This window comes from Physeter macrocephalus, chromosome 2, assembly GCF_002837175.3.
Source record: "Physeter macrocephalus isolate SW-GA chromosome 2, ASM283717v5, whole genome shotgun sequence".
Taxonomy (NCBI): Eukaryota; Metazoa; Chordata; class Mammalia; order Artiodactyla; family Physeteridae; genus Physeter; species Physeter macrocephalus.
The window spans coordinates 124,847,058-124,868,999 of record NC_041215.1 but is presented as its reverse complement, the minus strand read 5'-3'; the positions used below and the strand labels follow the sequence as shown (position 1 = coordinate 124,868,999).

Genomic DNA, 21,942 nt, shown 5'->3' with positions numbered 1-21,942 from the left:
GATTTGATGAGGGAAAGGTAAAGGCTGGCTAAGGAATTGGAGAAGAGAGAAAACAGGCAAAGGAATTTCAAAAATGGGCAAAACACCAGAGTTATATGCTGCCAAGAGATCAAGTGTGATAAAGAATGATGAAAAACCACTGGGGTTGGCATTGGAAGTTATTGGTAACCTTTGAGAGAGACGGGGGGGCGGTGGGGTGGAGGAAGAGAGAGAGGGAGGAGACAGTGATGCAGGCAAGAAGCGAGGGCAGAGAGAGTATAAAAGAAAGGGAGGTGGCATCCATGTTTGGTGGTAAAAGGAAGAAGAGCTAGGTTGTTGTTTGAAGGGGTCAGCATCACAGTGATCCTCAGCACCTAGGGCTTTTCATCTTCTTTGGTCAAATGTAAGTAGAAAATAATCCTCAGCCCAGTACTTACTGACGTCTTTTCTCTGCAGCCCTTGGTGAAAAGTAGCGACGATAGTGGGAAAGTGTGAACTGATGCTCTGGTTGAATCTGCTTCAGAAGTTACAGAAAGAGGAAACTGGATTTATTTGAAAGCCAACTTGAAAGGGAAATAAAAAACAAAAAATACCTATTATAAGCTTAAAAAAAAAAAATCATACCAATGCAACAGTCCCAGAAACTAATTGTCTAAGTGAACTGTTATAACCAGTCTCCTTTCCCCTGGTTGAAACAACCTTACGAAACAGTATTTGCATCTATAAAGTTGTGTAACAAGTTGCCTTGTGGTGAAATGTATTTTAAATAGGGGTTAGATAGGAGAGGAGCAACTATTATTATCTTATTATAGAAACATCAGTAGCTCTTCCAGACAAAACACCATCACCCATTGGGAGCTAAGGATAGCTTTTACTTAAATACAAGGTCATACTGTTTGGGTGTATGAGGGAGCAGTGGGGGTGGGGTGGGGGGATTTTCATCTTCTTCCAAAGCACTCAAAGCTGGACCTCTTCCAAGAGAGGAAATGAGACTAAATAGATCATTTGTTTTATTCTGTTTGGGCATTTCTTGCGTTTCTCCCAACTGCGGCTTATGGACACAAAGCCAAACTCAGAGACTGGCTGGAGCTGGCTAAGCTCCAGGTCACTTAAAAAAAAAATTAAGGAATAAACAATTTGAAGCTCTATCAGAGGATTAAGGCAAGCCACACAATTGAAAGACAAAATGAAATTCTGCTGTGAATGTGAAGTTGTAAAAAAAGAAGCAGGTAGGAGCGTTAAATGACTGGGATTTCTCAAACAAGACAGGAGGGAAACGCCAATTGAAAGCACACACCTATGACAAGTCCATTTCAACAAGGGTCATACACCCTCTGGTGTCTCAACTGCCGCTTAGGGGCACCAAGTGAGGTAGGAACGCAGCTTCTTTGGGGCAGCCCCTAATGATGGGGGTCAAAGTGCCTGGTCACTTGAATGTCGTGGAAAGCTCGGGAGATTGCTTCTGTAACCCTCTTGCTGGCATCGGGAAGGCCGGTCAGTAGTTGCCGTGCACATTCTGTAACAAGCATAGTTGGTATTCCCAGCATAGCTCACTGGCAGAATGGGTCTTTGTCTTGAATCACTTCCCTCTGGGAGACACTCAGTGGCAGTCCCATCCAATGTCCAAGGAGAGAGAAAGGTCCATTAGTGGTCAGGCATAGTTTAGCGTACTAGTTAACACTGCACCCTGTCTGATTTCAGAATTGACAAGTCATGTACAGTATTGCTCATAATGTTCCTTCAACAGTACTGGGTAGGGCAGGGAAGTGAACAGTCAGAGGTAAGTCCCAAAGATTTCTGACTGTCTTTTACAGAGGAAGAATCTGGATCCTCATTATGCTCTAACTGGGAAAATAAAACATTCTTCCCCTTTAAAAAAAAGTTGGTTCCATTAAAACAAGAGACCGAAACCCTTTAACATAGTATTTGTTCATTTCTGGGCTTCCCTGGTGGCACAGTGGTTAAGAATCCACCTGCCCATGTAGGGAACACGGGTTCGAGCCCTGGTCTGGGAAGATCCCACATGTCGCAAGCCCATGTGCCACAACTACTGAGCCTGCGCTCTAGAGTCCGCGAGCCACAACTACTGAGCCCATGTGCTGCAACTACTGAAGCCCATGCGCCCTAGAGCCCGTGCTCCACAACAGGAGAAGCCACTGCAACGAGAAGGTCGTGCAAGGCAACGAAGAGTAGCCCCCGCTCTCCACAGCTAGAGGAAGCCTGAGCGCAGCGACAAAGACCCAATGCAGCCAAAAATAAATAAATAAAATAAATAAATTTATAATAATAATATTTGTTCATTTCTTTCAAAATTTTAGAGTAACTTTACTAAACATTTAAATGGGGAAATAATTACCCAAAGTGTTTGAGACATGAATCAATGTATACATGTTGATATACTGATTGTGATATTACACAGTAGTCCTGCAAAATGCTACCCTTGGGGCAAACTGGACAAAGCATACAAGGGACCTCTCTGTGTTATTTCCTACACCTGCATGTGAACCTACAATTATCTCAATAAAAATGTTCAATTTTAAAAAGTGATAAAGATAGAAGTGGAAGCAGTGAATCGGGCAGGCTTTCATAACCTGGCTTCACCCACTTCTTGGTTCTCTAATAGTTTGCTTCTCCACTAGTCCCCTGAATGACTCCCTTCCATCTGGAAGACACTGACCCTAGCTTCTCAAACACACCAAGCTCAGTCCCACCTCTGGGCTTTCTCCTGTAGCTTCTCCCATCCTCATCTCATTCTTCCCAGCTCCCGCTTGCCTTCCCAGATGAGACCAAATGATAACACTGTCTCTGGAGCAGTACTTACCATGTTAACAGTCACTTGGCACTTGTCCACAAATATTTCTTGAGCAAAGACTATAGGTGGAGTATTGGTTCCAGGCACTAGGAACCAGGTGAGTTAGAAACCACATTCAACTGGTTTCTCTTCTTTCCTTTCTGGGAGCATACATTCTAATGAGGACGTGTGGAAAAAACTAGTCAAGAAACAAGTAAAAAAAAAAAAAATCAAATCATGATGAGGACTATGAAAGAGTTGGGTTGGAGAAAGGCAGAAGTGACTTTAGCTCAAGTGACCAGGAAAGGGTTTCTAGAGAAGGTGACATCTGAGTTGTTGACCTGACGTAAAAGGAAGCAGTCATCAGGAAGATGGTGGGGAGAAACAAAGCATTCCAGGAAGAGGGAACAACAAGGAAAAAGGATTTTTATCCTGCCTGTAACTGAATATGAATACTGGGCATGAGTGTAAAGCAATGAAATGGGTTTTCTTTTTGTGGACTGTGTTTCCTTTTAATTTTAGGGCCCAAACTCCCATAGCAAGTTTCCCTATATGAGAGGCTGTGAATACCCTTCCAAGATTCCAAGTTGCTCTAATGAGTAGATGCAAGCTTAATTCAAGGCTGTGTTTTAGGAGATTTACCATATTTCCTTCTCACAGTCGGGGCCGTGGGCCTGCTGGTGAGGGTTCTGCACTGTCTAAGGGCAACATAAATTATGCCATTAAAGTTGGGTACCTACAAAACTGAGCTGATGCAAAGGCGGGCCGCATACCGGAGATCTGGGTCATACAGCTGGGAGCAGGACGGTAATTTGCCGCCGGCCTCTGGGGTCTGTGCCTCTCTGCGGCGCACGAGGTCCCATCGGCTGTAGTAACCGGTTGGGAAGGGCCGGATTCCCAGGTCTCTGCGGGGTACCTCACGCTGTCACCGCAACCAGGAATCCAGTTTTCTGGATCCCCTGGTCTGCCTTTTGCCTAAGGCGACCAGCTGCGGCTCCCCTGTTCGAGAGGCCGGGAGAAGTCGGCTCTGGGCCACCAGGCGAAGCGGTTCGAGGGGTGATCTGTCCCTCCCCGGCCGCGACCTGGCACCGTTATCCCCATCACCCGGACCGGTAGGCACTGTCCCGGGGCGTCCCCCTGTTTCTCCCGGGGAGGGGGGCAGCCCAGACGACTAGCCCTGCGTCCCAGGGACGCGCCGCGAGCCCTTGGGTCCCTCCCCCTCCCACACCTCCCCCCCCTCCGAGCCCGGCGACCCACGTGCAGCTCGGGCCGGGCTGCTGCCGCAACTCGGGGTCGGCGCGTCTCCCGGCTCTTTCTGGGCGCAGCCCCGGGACGGGGACCCGCAGGGGGCGGCCTCGGCGGGACGGCGGCGGAAGTGGGGGCGCCCCGGAGTGCGGGCGCGGGGACGCGGCGGCCGCTGGCACACAAAGGAGGCGGCGGGAAGGCGGGGCGGGGCGGGGCGGGGGCGGGGGCGGCAGGAAGGGGCGGGGGCCGCGCGCGCCGCGATAAAGCCCCCGCCGCCGGGGCCGGCCAGCTAGCGCTGTGTGGCTGCCGGGCTGCTCGGGCTGTGCGGCGTGTGCAGGCGTCGCCGCCTCTTTCCTCCGCTGCCCCTCCTCGCCGCCGCCGCCGCCGCCGCCGCTCTTCCTCCTCCGACTCCCCCGCCCCGCCGACACCCGGCTCCGGCTCGGGCCGCGCCGCGCTCCGCGGCCGCCACCTGGGGATTCCCGAGCGAGGGACGGTGAGTACGGGCTGCGCGCCCCGCGGCCGACCCCGGGCGCCCGGGGCGGGAGGGGCGCGGCGGGCGCTGCCCGCCGCGCCGGGGACGGTCCCGGGGCTCGGCGCGCCGCCAGCTCCGCGCGGCGATCTTGCGCCGGGCTGGGAGGCTGCGGGGCCAGCGGGGCCAGCGGGGCCAGCGGGGCCGGGGGCGCCGGTGTCGAGGAGGAGGAACTTTCTCAGCCTCCCGCGGCCCGGCTGCCTCAGTCAAAGCTGCGTGCGCGCCCGGCACCCGTGCCCGGCCCGTGGGGAGCCCGAATAGGACCCGGGCGGGGCGCGGAGGGGCCGCGCCGGCGGGCCAGGTGTCCGCGCGGCCGGGAGTCCTGGGGCCAGCGTGTCTGCTGCTGCTGCCGGTCCATCCTAGCGGGCGCCCGTGACCCTGAACCTGGGGTACCCAGGTACTCGCGGGCGTCCCCTACCCCGTACTTTGCGTGTGCGCCGCCTGTTCGCGGAAGACAAACGGACTCCTACTTGTTGTTACCGCTGCCTGGGCGGGCTGGAGGTAATCGGTGGTTTGGGGGAGAGCCTTTAAATTGGCTTCTGGCAACCGATGTAACCCCATGGAGCTGTTCTTTGCCATTTTCATCGTCTGTAGAAATGGGAATTGCAATGCTGATCAGTGCCTACAGGTAAGGTGAAAGTACTCAGAAATTCTGGGCGGAATTAGGTGTTTAATTTGCCTACAAACTGAGTGCGGAGGGAAGGCTTCTATTACGTAAGACAGTACTCCACCTTCAGGTATTATGGAAGATGCTATTGAAGGTTTTAGTGTTTTAATGAGCGAAAAATAGTCTTCGTGTGTGTCTCTCTTGAGAAATCTCGAATGCTGCTGTGTCTTGCTTTGACTACTTCGCAGGGAACGTTTTTATATTTATATTATTTATATTTAGCATCAACATAAAAAGCTGTTTGAAGGTTTGACTTCCTCTTTCAAGCCAGGAAGCAGTTTGCTCCTCTGAACTGTTCAGGAACAAAATTACGTGATAATTTTATGCTTCGGAGATTTTATATCGGAAAGTTGAACACAGATAACTGGGGAAAAAATGTAAGCATTGCTAATTTGTATATCTAAAGCACACTTCAAAAATTGAAGATACTTTCAATGCTGACTGCATATCTAAATCAGTAGTTATGTGCTGTTTGCAGTATTTCAGCAAAAAATTTTCTTCAGCTATGCAAATGAAGGTGTTAGCCTAAATCATCGAAGGCTTCTCTCAACCCCAAGTTTTGATGCTTTCTTAAAATCATGTTAAAAAATATTGTACAGTGCAGGGCAATTACTGAAGGTCATCAAGATGTCACCTATCTCTTATTCTTTAAAAAAAATGAATCTATGCAGAAAATTTCTGCCTCCCATGAACTTCACATATTAGTGTAATTTGAAAAGGATAGAAATGATTCAGTCTCCAAAGGACAGTAATTTTCAGTTCCACACGAGTGATTAAATGCTAGTCAGATATTGTTTGAGGTGGCAGAGTGGGAAATGAGTGGTGACCTAGCCAGGTCCTGGCTACACCTCTCTGTGGCCATTCTCTGCCAGCCAGTCACTCTCCCACAGCATGGGAGACTTTGGCCCATGGGCTTTCTCTCCTCCCCTAGTCCCACAGTCCATGTAGGGGATGCTTCCAATTCCTGCTTCCTTGACCATCTCAACTCCCGTGACCTCCACCCACTCCAGCTACTGGGTCCTCTACATCCAAGTCTTGCCCTCACCCAGAGGTGCTCAGCTTCTGAAATCAGTATCTCAGTGTCTCTGCACCCCAGGCTCCTTCCTCAGGTTGCAACCTGGTACTCCCATGGCAACTCTTCTTGAACACAAGAGATCTGTTCCCTTCCCTCCTTCCAGTTTGGCGAGTGACTTTCATGGCCCACTCTAATGAGAAAGTAGGGGTCACCGGTTTGAAGTCTCCCCACGTCCTACCCCATTTCCTTCCTATAGACTTTTCCAGATTTACCCACATCCAAGAAATCTTCTTAAGCATCTGTTGTGTCCAGGCACTTTGCTAGACCCTGGTGTATGGTACATATAGCAGGTCGCTGTTCTCTTGGAACAGTCTTTCCTGTGGCAGCAAACAGACACAAAGAAACCTAACTATGCTCTGATAAAATAGGAATAAGGCAGAATAATAGAAGAGAAATCAAGTTGGGGCGGGGACTTAGAGAAGGTTAGAGAGAAGACTTTCCTGTGGCAGTGCCTCATGTCTCCCAATGAACTCTTTTCTTTTTTAACAGTGTTTTAAAATGCCATAACCTCCCTTGTCCGTGCATCCCCAACTCACCTACAGCCACCACCTGCCTCCCAGGCTTCTTAAATGAGTTAACACTTCCCCAGGCTTCCCTTTCTTCTTAACTCTCTGCAAGCTGGCCAGAGACTCCCCAAAGTAGGAGAAGACCCCACAACTCCTGAAAGAGTGGTCCTGAGCATGTGTTCTAGACCTCTCTGCAGCATTGGATACGGATCTTTCCTCTTTTTCTGATGGATGCTTTTCTCCTTCCCTAGTTGCCACCTCCTCCTGGTTTGCCTTCTGCCACCCTGGCACCTCCACTACCTCCTGGGGTGACCCAGGGCTCTGTTCTTACCCCTCTTCAGCTTCATGCGGAATGTTTAGGTTACCACATTCCCACAGCTTCCACTTTCACCAGTCCAAAGTGAGTTCCAGATTGGTGTCTCCAGCTAGTTACCTACAGTCTATGCCCTTTAGGCAGAAGAACCCACAGGAAGTCGAAAACTGATTTTAGTTCTCATCACCCACTCCGTACCTGCTTCAGCCTTGACCAAACTTTGCCCTTTTTTTTTTTTTTTTTTTTTTTTTTTGCTGGTGACTCGGCTGTTTACGAAGGTGCCAAAGCAGGAACCTCCCAGTGACGCTGGGCTTCTCCAGCGACCGCCTGCCGCCGCATCCAGACAGTCACCGAGTCCTCTGCTTCTCGCGCTGTGAGATCCCATAAACCTCTGCTCTAGTCACCACGGCCCTGCCCTGCTTTAGAGCCCAGAGTGGCAAAGTGGTGGCCAGTGTGCCACTTCCAGCTGGCAGATGTGTTGTTGGCTGGAACACAAGTATACAAAAGTCGTGTGAATATTTGGAAATGTTAAGATATCGCTTGGATTTATAGCTCCTCTTAAAAATCAGGAGGCCTGGGGCTTCCCCGGTGGCGCAGTGGGTGAGAGTCCGCCTGCCAATGCAGGGCACGCGGGTTCGTGCCCCGGTCCGGGAAGATCCCACGTGCCGCGGAGCGGCTGGGCCCGTGAGCCATGGCCGCTGAGCCTGCGCGTCCGGAGCCTGTGCTCCGCAACGGGAGAGGCCACAACAGCGAGAGGCCCGCGTACCGCAAAACAAAAAAAAAAAAAAAAAAAAAAAAATTCAGGAGGCCTCCTTTCCCTCATGGCAGCACTTGGCTGGCACGGAGTTCCCAGTGCCTGGCTATGCTGGAGGCTGCTTGCTTTCCACTTCCCCTGGCACCCGTGGTCCCCGTTTACAGCAGCTTCCTAGCTCCTGTGCGCTGGGGGACCATCAGCAGCCCGGGAACGCTGAGTGGCTGACTGCACCGTTTCCTGCCTGCTCTGTTGCACTAGCTTTGCACCCCTTTCCAACCATCATCCACATTGCTTCTGGGGCTACTTACCTCAGGGCCCTCAAATCCGAATCTGCTTGTGTCCCTCCTCATCAAAACTCGGTGCCTCCCTCTTGCCTTGGGGACAGACCCCGACTCTGAAGGAGTAGCTGTGTTGCGTCACAAGCTAGGTATCTCAGATAGAAAGGTGAGCTTTCTGTTGACTTTTTAAGGTGATGTACCTGCATTTCTCAAAATGCTTTTGAACCTCTATAAGGAGGGTCGCTAATACGTAATTCCAGTGTTATCTCACCTTTACTGAGATGCAGTCTCTGCTGTTTATAAACCATTTCCACAGACCTCAGCACCTTCCCACCGCCTCATAACCACTCTGGAACGAGACGGGGCAGGGTTGATTCCACATCCCAAGGCACGGGCTGCTCCAGAAGACCTCAGCCCTTGGAACACGGCGGAGCCCATTTCACATGGTGCCCATAGTCATACAGTATGTTCCCAAGGTCACTCAGCTGCCTTTGGGCAGTCCTGTCCCAGAAGTCCTCAGCACTCGGCCAGGGAACTTTCCACAGTGCCCTGCTCTCCTCCCTAGCAACTCCCCAGACTGCTGGCCATTTGTAATGACAGAGTCCAAGCTTTCTTCAGCCCTTTCCCACCTCCCTGCCTTGTACCCTTCTGCAGACTTTATTCTCTTGCAAAACTGAACTCCCTGCAGACTTCTCACAGCATGGCGGTACCCTTACTCCCCGCCTTGGCTCCTATTGGACCTCTGCCTGGAATTCTCTTTCTCCATCTTCTGCATTCATTGTCTGGCCAACTTCCCCTTTTTCAAAACTCATGTCTAGTATCACCTGTTGCAAAAAGTCTTTCCTGAAGATCAGTATCTCCCAATCCTCTGTGGCACACGTGTGGTGTGTGCACACACATGCACATCCTACCAAGCGATGCCTCTCTGATGGCGGTTACTGTGTCATAGCAACATACTCTACCCACCAGATTCTTAGTGCTGTGAAGTCGTGCCTGTGTTCTGGTTTCATTCGTACCAGCAGTGGTGCGTGACCCAAACGCATTTAATGGATGTTGAACTAAACCATATTCGTATAAGTTTGCTGCACGCTTTATGAAAGAGAGCTTGTCTTTGGGGCTTAAAGAGGAGCTCTCCTCCCAGGCCTCTACCCCTGGTGCCAGGTACTTCTGCATTTAATATATATCTTCACCTTAAAAAAAAAAATCTTTGATCGACCATGTCTTCTAAGACAGAACGTTACTTAGAAAAAAGCAGAAGTCCAAATACAGAAGTGCTTCTGTGTCTGTGTTCACTTCAGTTACCCTCATCTGAACCCTCTTTGGCTTCATTCTGTCTTCCTTGAGGTCCACTGGCTGTACTTTGTATTTCACAGTTTATACAAGGTAGGAGAATACCTTCTGATTTATTTCCATTAACCTTCTCGGTGAGGGTGATACATGCCCTCTTGCTGAACCTTGTTTTTCGTTTTGTTTTGTTTTTACATTTTTGCCAGGGCAGTTTTTTGCCTAATGTCTTAAGCCGGGTTCGGTGGAAAGAGCCCTGGGTTGGGAGAGGGCCTGGGCTATGCCACGAACGATTTATATAGTTGACTATCTAGAACTTAATTTCCTTGCCTATACAATGGGTGTGTTGAAATAGTGATCTCAAAGCTGTTTTATTTAAAAAAACAATTTAACTTCTTGGCTTATTTTCCTTTCTGATCCAGCTTTCTCATAAATATCAGGCCTAGATGAAATTTTTTCTTAAATGCATTGTTTTATGTTTATCTACATGAAATTCTTCTCTTTCGTTTTCCCTCTCTTTTAAACCTAAGAAATATATATTCAGTTTGGTTCTTCAGGACTTAGAAATAGCACTGAGGCCCAACATGAAGATTTATTTAGTTTGAATTCCCACTTGGAGGCATTTATAAAAATGTTAAATAAATTGGGTCCCATATACTTGGATCTTCTTTGTAAACCACTGTCTCCAACCATAAATGTGCCCGTCTTCTCTTTCCAAAACCATCTTTCCTCGTGAGTAGATTGCACGCCTGATCTAAAAATCAATATTGGGTTTAAAAAAAAATACCCTTAGGTATGAAAGGGAGTGAAATGCAATAAACTACATCTTTAGGTTATTTCTTATCTATAACTTCACAGTTTGTCTAAGAACACTGAAAGACTACGACAATTTTATTTCTCTTTTGAGAAATGCTACCTTTCACCCAATGGGCCAAGTCAATTTACACAGTAAACGATTCTCTCCTAATTCTGCCGCTAGATTTCTAGGTCTGGATGTCAGCCCAGCCCAGAGAAGTTGGCGTTCCTTCTGCGACCCTTTTTGTTCATGGCGATGGCCACTGAGCCTAAGCGATCCTCTATTTGTAATTCCATTCATGCATCTGGACAAACATTTCATCTCCACTTCATCCTTGAATTCCTTCAAAGGTTGGGGTGGACACCCTAATTCAAGATCAGATGAGGAATACCCCATGCTCCTGCTTCAGTCTGACCTCAGACTTTGTCCTTTGTCTCAGAAGATAATTGGAGAATTGGAATCCACTGTGCCTTTCTATTTTTATCAGTTAATTCTTGGGAGAAAGATAATGTGGAGGGGTCTTAATATAAAACAGAAAAACGCCTATGAAAAGGCAGAAAGGATTTCTTCTAGTGACTGCAAATCTTGGTGAATGTACTTTGTTTTGTTTTTGTGATGCCTTGCCCCACCTTGCAGCAGTGAGAAGTCCAGTAACCTGGGGAATTTCCAAGAACATACTAAAAACAGCATCAGTACTGTCTCCCCCGTTCCCTTCCCCGCTCCATTTAGTGCTAACTAATACAGCTATAGAAAAATCAACTACTTGGTTTTGCCCTAAGTTTTTATGCACCAAATCTTGAAAGTGGGTGTGGGTATGTGGGAGAGTTTAACCCCAAATTCGAAGCCCACTGGAAAATGTATACGGTGACTGCAAATGAAAATAGATTTTTCTTTCTTTCTTTTGAGAAAATGCTATATAGATAATGGCAGTGTTTGCATCCTCTACTAAAGAGTTTTTTCTTTTTTTAGCTGAGGAATCCACTTAGGAAGAAATTATTTTTATTGAGGATTTGGTCACTGATAGGATTATATGAGCTTTAACTACTGTCTTATCTTTTGGTTATAAGGGCAGAAACCGCAATCAAAATAACTGACTCAGAAACACGGAGAGCATGGGGGGAACTACTGGCTTATGCTGGCGAGCCTGAGCCATGGCGGGGGTGCTTTGGCCTTGGAGGTGACTGGAACTAGAGACTCAGGGCCTTGGGCCTCTTTTCTCTCCCTCCATGTCTCTTGTCTCTGGACCATGACATGACTGCAGGCACCTTCAGGCTTACCTCCCTACAGCCTTAGGATCAAAGAGGAAAGACGAGCTTCCTGTCAGTTCCAGTGGGGAAAATCGTATGGAGGCACTCTGATTGGCTCAGGTTGGGTCATGTGTCTTTCCCTGGACCAATGGCTGTGGTCAGGGGAATGGGATGCTATGACTGGCCAGATTCCGAGTCTCATGTTCAAGCCTGCAGTCAGGGGAGGAGGGAGCATTGAGAGGGTGTGCTGGACAGGCAAGTTACCTCAACTGTCATTAGTATTTGTTTGCAGTTGACAGAGGCACTGTGTTATCTCCTCCAGCCTCATGTTTGTTCGTTGGACAGATACTAATATTCCCACTCGGAGAGTTGTGAAGAAGAATGTGGAGCTGCCCAGGTGTCCATGGTTATTTATACAACCTGTATGTGTCAATGCCAGAGCCTGCACCCAGGCCTGTAAATGTGTGCGCTGTGAGCTGGTACCATGAGCTGTCAGAGATTTATGACTCGTCAATATTTATAACCTCTCAAAAGGAAATTCCTGTCAAACAACGGGCCTCCTTTCAAGAGACCAGCTTCTCACTTTGCTGTATGATCTGCTAAAGTAAGACAACCAAAACAGAGATGGAAAGAGACTAATATTTTTGTGTTATGTTTGAAGTAATGTTTTTATGCCTTTTGGCCCCAGGGCCCAGTTGTTTCTTAGATGCTTGTTTTTTTTCTTGGGACTCAGATGCTAAAATTAGTACTGACCTTTGGATTGAAAAGGTAGAGTACATATACCCAGAGTCCAGGGGAATAACGTAGGCTGAGCTGGATAAAACTCAGCTGAAGAACAAGTGTGACATGATTTTTAAAGATTTCTAATTGAACTCCACAAATGTGTGGAGACTTAGCTTAAAACATGGAGGTTTACTTTTCTTTTTATAGTTTTTTTTTACATTTAACTTTATTTCAAAGTTTGTCACATCAAATGGTATGTGCTCTCCTCATCCTCCTCTTCTTCCACCTCCTCCCCCTCCTCCTCCCCCTCTTCCTTAGTATAGTGTAGTAATTAAGAGTATGGAGGATGTAGAGACCAACGGGCTTTGGCCTGTATCTAGATTATATCGGTTACTAGTTGGAGGCCAGGAGGCCATAGCCAATTGACTAGACTTCTCCAAGCCTCAGTTTCATCATCTGTGAGTTGGGCATGAAGGTAACCACATCTTAAGTGTTGTGAAGGTGCAGTGGAGAGTATGCTTCAGGTGCTGAGCGCAGGGTCTAGAATGGAGCTGACTTCCAGGGCACGAGGTGGCATTGGGGTTCCAGGCAAACATTTAACTCCTCTGAGACTGGTGTTTTCATTGTGCCTTTGACCCGATGAATGAGTGACTTGCTCTCTGTGTTTGCATACTTAGTTGCCAGACCCCTTTTCTGTAAAACTCTCAGTGGGCAGCACTCCCAGTGATCAGCTGGTCATCTGTCCTTTCCACAGGCTTCCAGCTCCTCCAGTACTGGCCATGGAGCAAAGGATGGCTGATGCATGAAATAAACTCCCTTTCATTCCACCTTATGAGGAAATGTAAGCAGCAGTGTTACCAGAAGTTCTTTCTAGAGGCACATTGCAGGCTAGCCCTGTCAGGCTGGGCACTGTGTTTTTTTGTCTTGTTTTTTTAAATGTTAGCTATGAAGAATGAATAAATTGTCTGTGCAGTAGGAAAAATAATCTATTTACGTTTTTGCAAATGTAGCATCCAGTCTTCTCTTTTTGTTCTCATTTTTCCGATTGTGAAAAAGTCATTCTACTGTATCCAGCGATGTCCATACACCTAGAAATAACCATTTTAAACACACGCTGAATGTATTTAAAACACGTTTAATTATTCCTTCAATAAAAAAAAAAAAAAAAAAAGAGTTCTATGAATGTTGGATTAACCACTGCCAACATCGTTAGATAGGAAATGTATTTTCTGCTGCCATTAGTATGATTTTTTTAGGATTTTACTGGCAGATATCCATATGGGACTTTACACAGCACTCAGTGTATGCCCACACGTGAATTATTGCTCAGACAATGGGATGGGAGATGCCAGGGAGATTCTATGTGATGACTTAATTATAAAGAGAGTTTTCTTTCTAAAGGTGTGGATTTTCTCTTTGAAATTAATTTACTTGATAGATTCATATCATCTCTTGCCAAACCTGTGTTCATTTCTACTTGGAGTATTTGGCCAGAGATGCCGAAGTATTCATAGTGAACCTGTTCTTGCGCAGCAAGGTGGTAAATCATGACTATCAAAGTGCTAATCGTACTAATGTGAATTAATTCAGCAATTACTGAAAACAGAGTTGTTCCATGCGTGTATATCACTTATTAGTGTAAAATTGCTTTGAGAACAATATATTTTTTATGTATACAATGGCAAAAATGTGCTTTTCTCTTACTCTCCACCGTGTGTTCTAGTTATGTGTGTGTCTTATCCACCCCACGAGGAAACTGCCAGGACTTTGTGGTCTCTCTTACTCCTCTGGGCTCCTTTCACAGTACCTGACACAGAGGAGTCCAAAAGACGCTCGAAAGGGGAGAACGAAGTGCAAGATCATTGGATCGTCAGGGTGTCAAGGGCTGTGAGGCACATTTCATACATGATCTTGTTGAATCTAAACAGCCCTTGTAAGGTAGAAATTAGTCCTAGTTTACAGGTGAGAAAACTGAGATTCAGGTGTGTGGAGCACCCTTCTGAGATTCCCGCCCATGGGGATGTTCTCTCCAGGGCTGGGTCTCGCAGAGGAGACTTTTGATTCTGAAACATTTTTTTTTCAGGGAATGACTGAGGCTGAACAGTGGTGAGGGAGCAACAGTGCAGGGAACCACAGACCATTGCCGGATGGAGAATGACCTGGGGAGTCAGATGGACTTGGGTTTAAATGACTATCCTACGCTTAGTAGTTTTGTGTCTGCAAAATACTACCCGCCCCCAGCGTGCTCCATTTCCAAGGCTAGAGAATGGAGGACATGAGGATGCGGCTTCCTTGCAGAGAGAGATAGTATTGTTCCTGTCTTACACACAGGGAAATAGGAAGTATCATGAATTAGGTCACTTGACAAGCCTGAGGTCATCGTGTAGATGAGGAACTCGGAGGCTCCATGAGGGTCAGGAACATGGGAAAGTGATAGACTGTGTCCAGGTCTCAATTTCCTCCCATGTGAATTGAGGGCTTTGATGCCTGGCTTGCCAGGAGCCCGAGAGGGTCAGCCATGCTGGTGCGAAAGCCCTTTACACACAGGAGTTTCTTAAATGTCAGTCACGGGGTCAGGGCTGTGACTTAGGTCACTTGTCAAGGTCAGGGCTGTGGCCGAGTGAGGATTCACCTCTCTGCTCCTGTCATTTGCCACCTCTCCAGACGCAAGTCTCGGTACAGTTTGGTAACAGACTGCCACGCCCTGTCACTCACCCCGGGTTAGCCCCCAGAGCACCCCACTGACCTGGGGACTGTTACCACTCGTTCCTTAGGGCCACTGGCTGGTTCATGTCTCCCTTTCTCTTTGTTGTGCACACCCATGTTCTCAAAGAGGATTATCCCCCGAGAGAAAAGGGGTTTCCCAACGCTTACTCTTGATGAATCTGCCCCACACAGGACTTCAAAGGAGCATGACGTGGCAGCTCTGTTGTATTTGGGTGGCATTCAGTGTGAGAGCTAGTTTTTGAGCACTTACTCTGTGATAGGTGCTCTGCGAGACACAGAAGTAGCCACAGAATAGGTTGACCTTTGAGGATCTTCTCTATGTAGGGAGAAAAGGCATATCCGTGAGACTTTAGCAATTGAAGATAGTCTAGAACAGCGGTACACCGTAGTGGGATGTCAGCAGGGGCTTTCGGGGGAAGCACTGTCTGTAGAGGGTTTAAATGTAATAGGGAAGTTACCTCAGGCTTGGTTTGCCTTTTATTATCACTGTGTGCCATGGTGATAAACCATTCCTCCCCTGGACCAGACCACACCCTGCCCCTCAGCACTGTTCTGGGTCACTTAGCCACTGCTGTGTAATGAGTGCCATGGATGAGATGCTCAGGACGTCCCACTGGACTGGTCGGTGTGCCCTGAGTTGTTGGTGTGAAGGGACTCGAGGAGCGCGGCGTGTGGCCCTGGTGACCGGAGCAGCCACTGGTGCCAGCCCAAAGCCGCGGCCGTGCACTGCCTCCCTAAATCCACTTGGCAGCCCTGAAAGGCTGGAGGCCCGAGGTCGTTCTGTGGATGAGGGACCCGGAGGCTCCGTGAGGGTCAGGAATGCAGGCAAGTGATGGACGGTGTCCAGTTCTCGATTTCCTCCCACGTGAAATGAGGGCTGTCATGCCCACTTTCTAGGCTCAGCCGTGCTGATGCTAAAGCCCTTTACACATAGGAGTTTCTTAAATGTCAGTCGCTACTAATCGTGTGTGTTCATGTTCGCACGCAGGCGTGTGTGTGTGTGTGTGTGTGTGTATGTATGTGTAGAGGTAAGTCTGTGAACAATGTGAAGCGTTGGCTCGTAGCTGATAAGCACAAATGTCCAGACAGCCCTCGGGGTAATGTAGCCCTTTCTTTTTCTTTCATGTTAGTCTCCATGAAAACCATTTTGATCTAAAGTGTGTAGAATTGCTATTTACTGATTTGTATCAATAATAATGAATTGGCCAGTTAGTCTCTTATGTGCTCTCTATGACTAAAGATGTGGAGATAACTTCTCCATGGGGGAGAAATCAGATCTCATAAAAAATATGACAGTTTTAGTGCACAGCTTTGGAAAGTGTGAAACATTACTTGCATGTAACTTTTACTTTCATTAAATACTCAAGACTACAAGACACTGGAGCATCCAGAACTGCAGTAAGGCCCGCTCTCTTCTGAGTCAGACATGCACACTGAAATGGTGCCTGAGAGATGCCTTAATGAGTCACTAAAAAGCACTAAAATGGTGGAAGTTTGCCTGTGAAAAAGAGAGTGTCCTAGTTTAAAAACCGTGTACGTGAATATGAAGTGAAAAATTTATCTGAAATTGTCCCTCAGAGAAAGAGAGATTTGCTATATATTAGGGTCCTTACAGAATCTTCCATTTTACAAAGATCCTGATATGTTTTTGGTCGGAGTTCACCGAAAGCACTGGATGGACGAGACTCATGAGAACACATGGGGAAGGCGCATTAGCCTGAAATCCCCTGTATCAATTCTTATGAATGCTTTTAGCGATTGCATGATGAAAAAGGGTTTTTAAAATAAAGGCAGAGAAGGTGGCGGAAGAATAAGAAGTGGAGATCACCTTCCTCACACATACATCAGAAATACAACTACATGTGGAACAGCTCCTACAGAACACCTACTGAACGCTGGCAGAAGACCTCAGACCTCCCAAAAGGCAAGAAACTCTCCACATACCTGGGTAGGGCAAGAGAAAAAAGAAAAAACAGAGACGAAAGAATAGGGACAGAGACCTGCACCAGTGGGAGGGACCTGTGAAGGAGGAAAGGTTTCCACACACTAGAAGCCCCTTCGCGGGCAGAAACTGCGGGTGGCGGAGGGGGAAGCTTCGGATCCGCGGAGGAGAGCGCAGTAACAGGGTGCGGAGGGCAAAGCGGAGAGATTCCCGCACAGAGATCCGCGCCAACCAGCACTCAGCAGCCCGAGAGGCTTGTCTGCTCACCCGCCGGGGCGGGCGGGGGCTGGGAGCTGAGGCTCGGGCTTCGGTCGGATGCCGGGAGAGGACTGGGGTTGGCGGAGTGAACACAGCCTTAAGGGTCTAGTGCACCACGGCTAGCCGGGAGGGAGTCCGGGTAAAGGTCTGGAGCTGCCGAAGAGGCAAGAGAGTCCCGCCGGCCTCTGCCGCCGCAGGCTCACCCTGTATTCATACCTCTCCCTCCATCTGGGGCCGAGTGAGCCAGAGCCCCCAAATCAGCTGCTCCTTTAACCCCGTCCTGTCTGTCCGCCTGAAGGAGCTCCAGAGACGGGCGCGAGCCTCGGCCATCAGCACGGACCCCAGAGACGGGCATGAGACGCTAAGGCTGCTGCTGCCGCCACCAAGAAGCCTGTGTGCGAGCACAGGTCACTCTCCACACCTCCCCTCCCGGGAGCCTGTGCAGCCCGCCACTGCCAAGGTCCTGTGACCCAGGGACAACTTCCCCGGGAGAACGCACGGCGCGCCTCAGGCCGATGCAACGTCCCGCCGGCCTCTGCCGCCGCAGGCTCACCCTGTATTCATACCTCTCCCTCCATCTGGGGCCGAGTGAGCCAGAGCCCCCAAATCAGCTGCTCCTTTAACCCCGTCCTGTCTGAGCGAAGAATAGACGCCCTCCCATGACCTATATGCAGAGGCAGGGCCAAATCCAAAGCTGAGCCCCGGGAGCTGTGCAAACAAAGAAGAGAAAGGGAAATCTCTCCCAGCAGCCTCAGGAGCAGCGGATTAAATCTCCACAATCAACTTGATGTACCCGGCATCTGTGGAATACCTGAATAGACAACGAATCATCCCAAATTGAGGAGGTGGACTTTGGGAGCAAGATATATTATTTTTTCCCCTTTTCCTCTTTTTGTGAGTGTGTATGTGTATGCTTCTGTGTGTGATTTTGTCTGTATAGCTTTGCTTTTACCATTTGTCCTAGGGTTCTGTCCGTCCGGTTTTTCTTTTTCTTTTTTTTTTTTTATATAGCTTTTAGTGCTTGTTATTGGTGGATTTGTCTTTTGGTTTGGTGGCTCTCTTCCTTTTTTTATTACTTTTTAAATTTTTAATAATTATTTTTTATTTTAATAACTTTATTTTATTTTTTCTTTCTTTCTTTCTTTTTTTTCTCCGTTTTATTCTGAGCCATGTGGATGACAGGGTCTTGGTGTTCTGACTGGGCATCAGGCCTCTGCCTCTGAGGTGGAAGAGCCGAGTTCAGTACATTGGTCGACCAGAGACCTCCCAGCTCCATGTAATATCAAACGGCGTAAATCTTCCAGAGATCTCCATCTCAACTCCAAGACCCAGATCCATTCAACTACCAGCAAGCTATAGTGCTGGACACCCTATGCCAAACAACTAGGAAGACAGGAACACAACCCCACCCATTAGCAGAGAGACTGCATAAAATCATAATAAGGTCACAGACACCCCAAAACACACCACCGGACACAGACCTGCCCACCAGAAAGACAAGATCCAGCCTCATCCACCAGAACACAGGCACTAGTCCCGTCCACCAGGAAGCCTACACAACCCACTGAACCAACCTTAGCCACTGGGGACAGACACCAAAAACAACGGGAACTATGAATCTGCAGCCTTCAAAAAGGAGACCCCAAACACAGTAAGTTAAGCAAAATGAGAAGACAGAGAAGCACAGCAAATGAAGGAGCAATGTAAAAACCAACCAGACCAAACAAATGAAGAAATAGGCAGTCTACCTGAAAAAGATTTCAGAATAATGATAGTAAAGATGATCTGGAAATAACTACCGTAGAGCAGAATGAAGAAAAAAGAATGAAGAGAATTGAGGACAATTTCAGAAACCTCTGGGACAATATTAAATGCACCAACCTTAGAATTATAGGGGTCCCAAAAGCAGAAGAGAAAAAAAAAGGGACTGAGAAAATATTAGAAGATATTATAGTTGAAGACTTCCCTAATATGGGAAAGGAAATAGTTAATCAAGTCCAAGATTACTCTACCCAGCAAGGATCTCACTCAGATTTGACGAAGAAATTAAAACCTTTACAGACAAGCAAAAGCTAGGAGAATTCAGCACCACCAAACTTCTCTAGGGAGGGAACACAGAGAAGAAAAAAACCTACGATAACAATCCCAAAACAATTAAGAAAATGGTACTTTGAACATACATATCGATAATTACCTTAAATGTAAATGGATTAAATGCTCCAACCAAAAGACATAGACTGGCTGAATGGATACAAAAACAAGACCCATATATATGCTGTGTGCAAGAGACCCACTTTAGACCTAGCGACACATATAGACTGCACATACAGACTGAAAATGAGTGGATGGAAAAAGATATTCCATGCAAATGGAAATCAAAAGAAAGCTGGAGTAGCAATACTATCAGACAAAATAGACTTTAAAGCAAAGACTATTACAGGAGCCAAAGAAGGGCACTATATAATAATCAAGGGATCAATCCAAGAAGAAAATATAACAATTGTAAATATTTATGCACCCAACATAGGAGCACCTCAATACATACAGCAAATGCTAACAGGCATAAAAGGGGAAATCGACAGTAGCACAGTCATACTAGGGGACTTTAACACCCCACTTTCACCAATGGACAGATCATCCAAAATGAAAATAAATAAGGAAACACAAGCTTTAAATGATACATTAAACAAGATGGACTTAATTGATATTTATAGGACATTCCATCCAAAAACAGCAGAATACACTTTCTTCTCAAGTGCTCATGAAACAATCTCCAGGATAGATCATATCTTGCGTCACAAATCAAGCGTTAGTAAATTTAAGAAAATTGAAATCATATCAAGTATCTTTTCTGACCACAACAGTATGGCACTAGATATCAATTACAGGAAAATAACTGTAAAAAATACAAACACATGGAGGCTAAACAATACACTACTTAATAACCAAGAGATCACTGAAGAAATCAAAGAGGAAATCAAAAAATACTTAGAAACAAATGACAATGGAGACACGACGACCCAAAACCTATGGGATGCAGCAAAAGCAGTTCTAAGAGGGAAGTTTATAGCAATACAATCCTACCTTAAGAAACAGGAAACATCTCGTATAAACAACCTAACTTTGCACCTAAAGCAATTAGAGAAAGAAGAACAAAAGAACCCCAAATTTAGCAGAAGGAAAGAAATCATAAAGATCAGATCAGAAATAAATGAAAAAGAAATGAAGGAAACAATAGCAAAGATCAATAAAACTAAAAGCTGGTTCTTTGAGAAGATAAATAAAATTGATAAACCATTAGCCAGACTCATCAAGAATAAAAGGGAGAAGACTCAAATCAATAGAATTAGAAATGAAAAAGGAGATGTAACAACTGACACTGCAGAAATACAAAAGATTATTAGAGATTACTACAAGCAACTGTATGCCAATAAAATGGACAACCTGGAAGAAATGGACAAATTCTTAGAAATGCACAAGCTGCCGAGACTGAACCAGGAAGAAATAGAAAATATGAACAGACCAATCACAAGCACTGAAATTGAAACTGTGATTAAAAATCTTCCAACACACAAAAGCCCAGGACCAGATGGCTTCACAGGCGAATTCTATCAAACATTTAGAGAAGAGTTAACATCTATCCTTCTCAAACTCTTCCAAAAGATAGCAGAGGGAGGAACACTCCCAAACTCATTCTATGAGGCCACCATCACCCTGATACCAAAACCAGACAAAGACGTCACAAAGAAAGAAAACTACAGGCCAATATCACTGATGAACATAGATGCAAAAATCCTCAACAAAATACTAGCAAACAGAATCCAACAGCACATTAAAAGGATCATACACCATGATCAAGTGGGGTTTATTCCAGGAATGCAAGGATTCTTCAATATACGCAAATCAATCAATGTGATACACCATATTAACAAACTGAAAGAGAAAAACCATATGATCATCCCAATAGATGCAGAGAAAGCTTCCGACAAAATTCAACACCGATTTATGATAAAAACACTGCAGAGAGTAGGCATAGAGGGAACATTCCTCAACATAATAGAGGCCATATATGACAAACCCACAGCCAACATCGTCTTCAGTGGTGAAAAACTGAAACCATTTCCACTAAGATCAGGAACAAGACAAGGTTGCCCACTCTCACCACTATTATTCAACATAGTTTTGGAAGTTTTAGCCACAGCAATCAGAGAAGAAAAAGAGATAAAAGGAATCCAAATCGGAAAAGAAGAAGTAAAGCTGTCACTGTTTGCAGATGACATGATACTATACATAGAGAATCCTAAAGATGCTACCAGAAGACTGTTAGAGCTAATCAATAAATCTGGTAAAGTAGCAGGATACAAAGTTAATGCACAGAAATCTCTTGCATTCCTATACACTAATGATGAAAAAATCTGAAAGTGAAATTAGGGAAACACACCCATTTACCACTGCAACAAAAAGAATAAAATATGTAGGAATAAACCTACCTAAGGAGACAGAAGACGTCTATGCAGAAAACTGTGTAAGACACTGATGAAAGAAATTAAAGATGATACAAACAGATGGAGAGATATACCGTGTTCCTGGATTGGAGGAATCAACATTGTGAAAATGACTATACTACCCAAAGCATCAAAATGGATTAAATACCTAAATTAAAGACCTAAATATAAAAGCTCTTAGAGGGAAACATAGGCAGCACACCTCTATGACATAAATCACAGCAAGATCCTTTTTGACCCACCTCCTAGAGAAATGGAAATAAAAACAAAAATAAACAAATGGGACCTAATGAAACTTAAAAGCTTTTGCACAGCAAAGGAAA

The 21,942-nt window shown here is 46.4% G+C and overlaps 1 protein-coding gene and 1 long non-coding RNA gene across 2 annotated transcripts in view; one reads left to right on the top strand and one right to left on the bottom strand.

Annotated features, from left to right (window-relative positions):
- Positions 1-509: 509 nt before the first annotated feature.
- Positions 510-3,621, bottom strand: LOC102983826 (uncharacterized). Its single transcript, XR_449321.3, has 3 exons — positions 3,511-3,621; positions 2,801-2,969; positions 510-1,568 (listed from the first exon to the last, which is right to left on the bottom strand). It is a non-coding gene; the product is annotated as an uncharacterized lncRNA (long non-coding RNA).
- A 705-nt stretch (positions 3,622-4,326) lies between these two features.
- The window catches only part of SERPINE2 (serpin family E member 2), a 75,312-nt gene continuing 57,696 nt past the window's right edge, over positions 4,327-21,942 (top strand). Inside the window, exon 1 of the mRNA XM_024124543.3 lies at positions 4,327-4,508. The gene's annotated coding sequence lies outside the window, so the exon portion shown is untranslated. The remainder of the gene's footprint in view (positions 4,509-21,942) is intronic.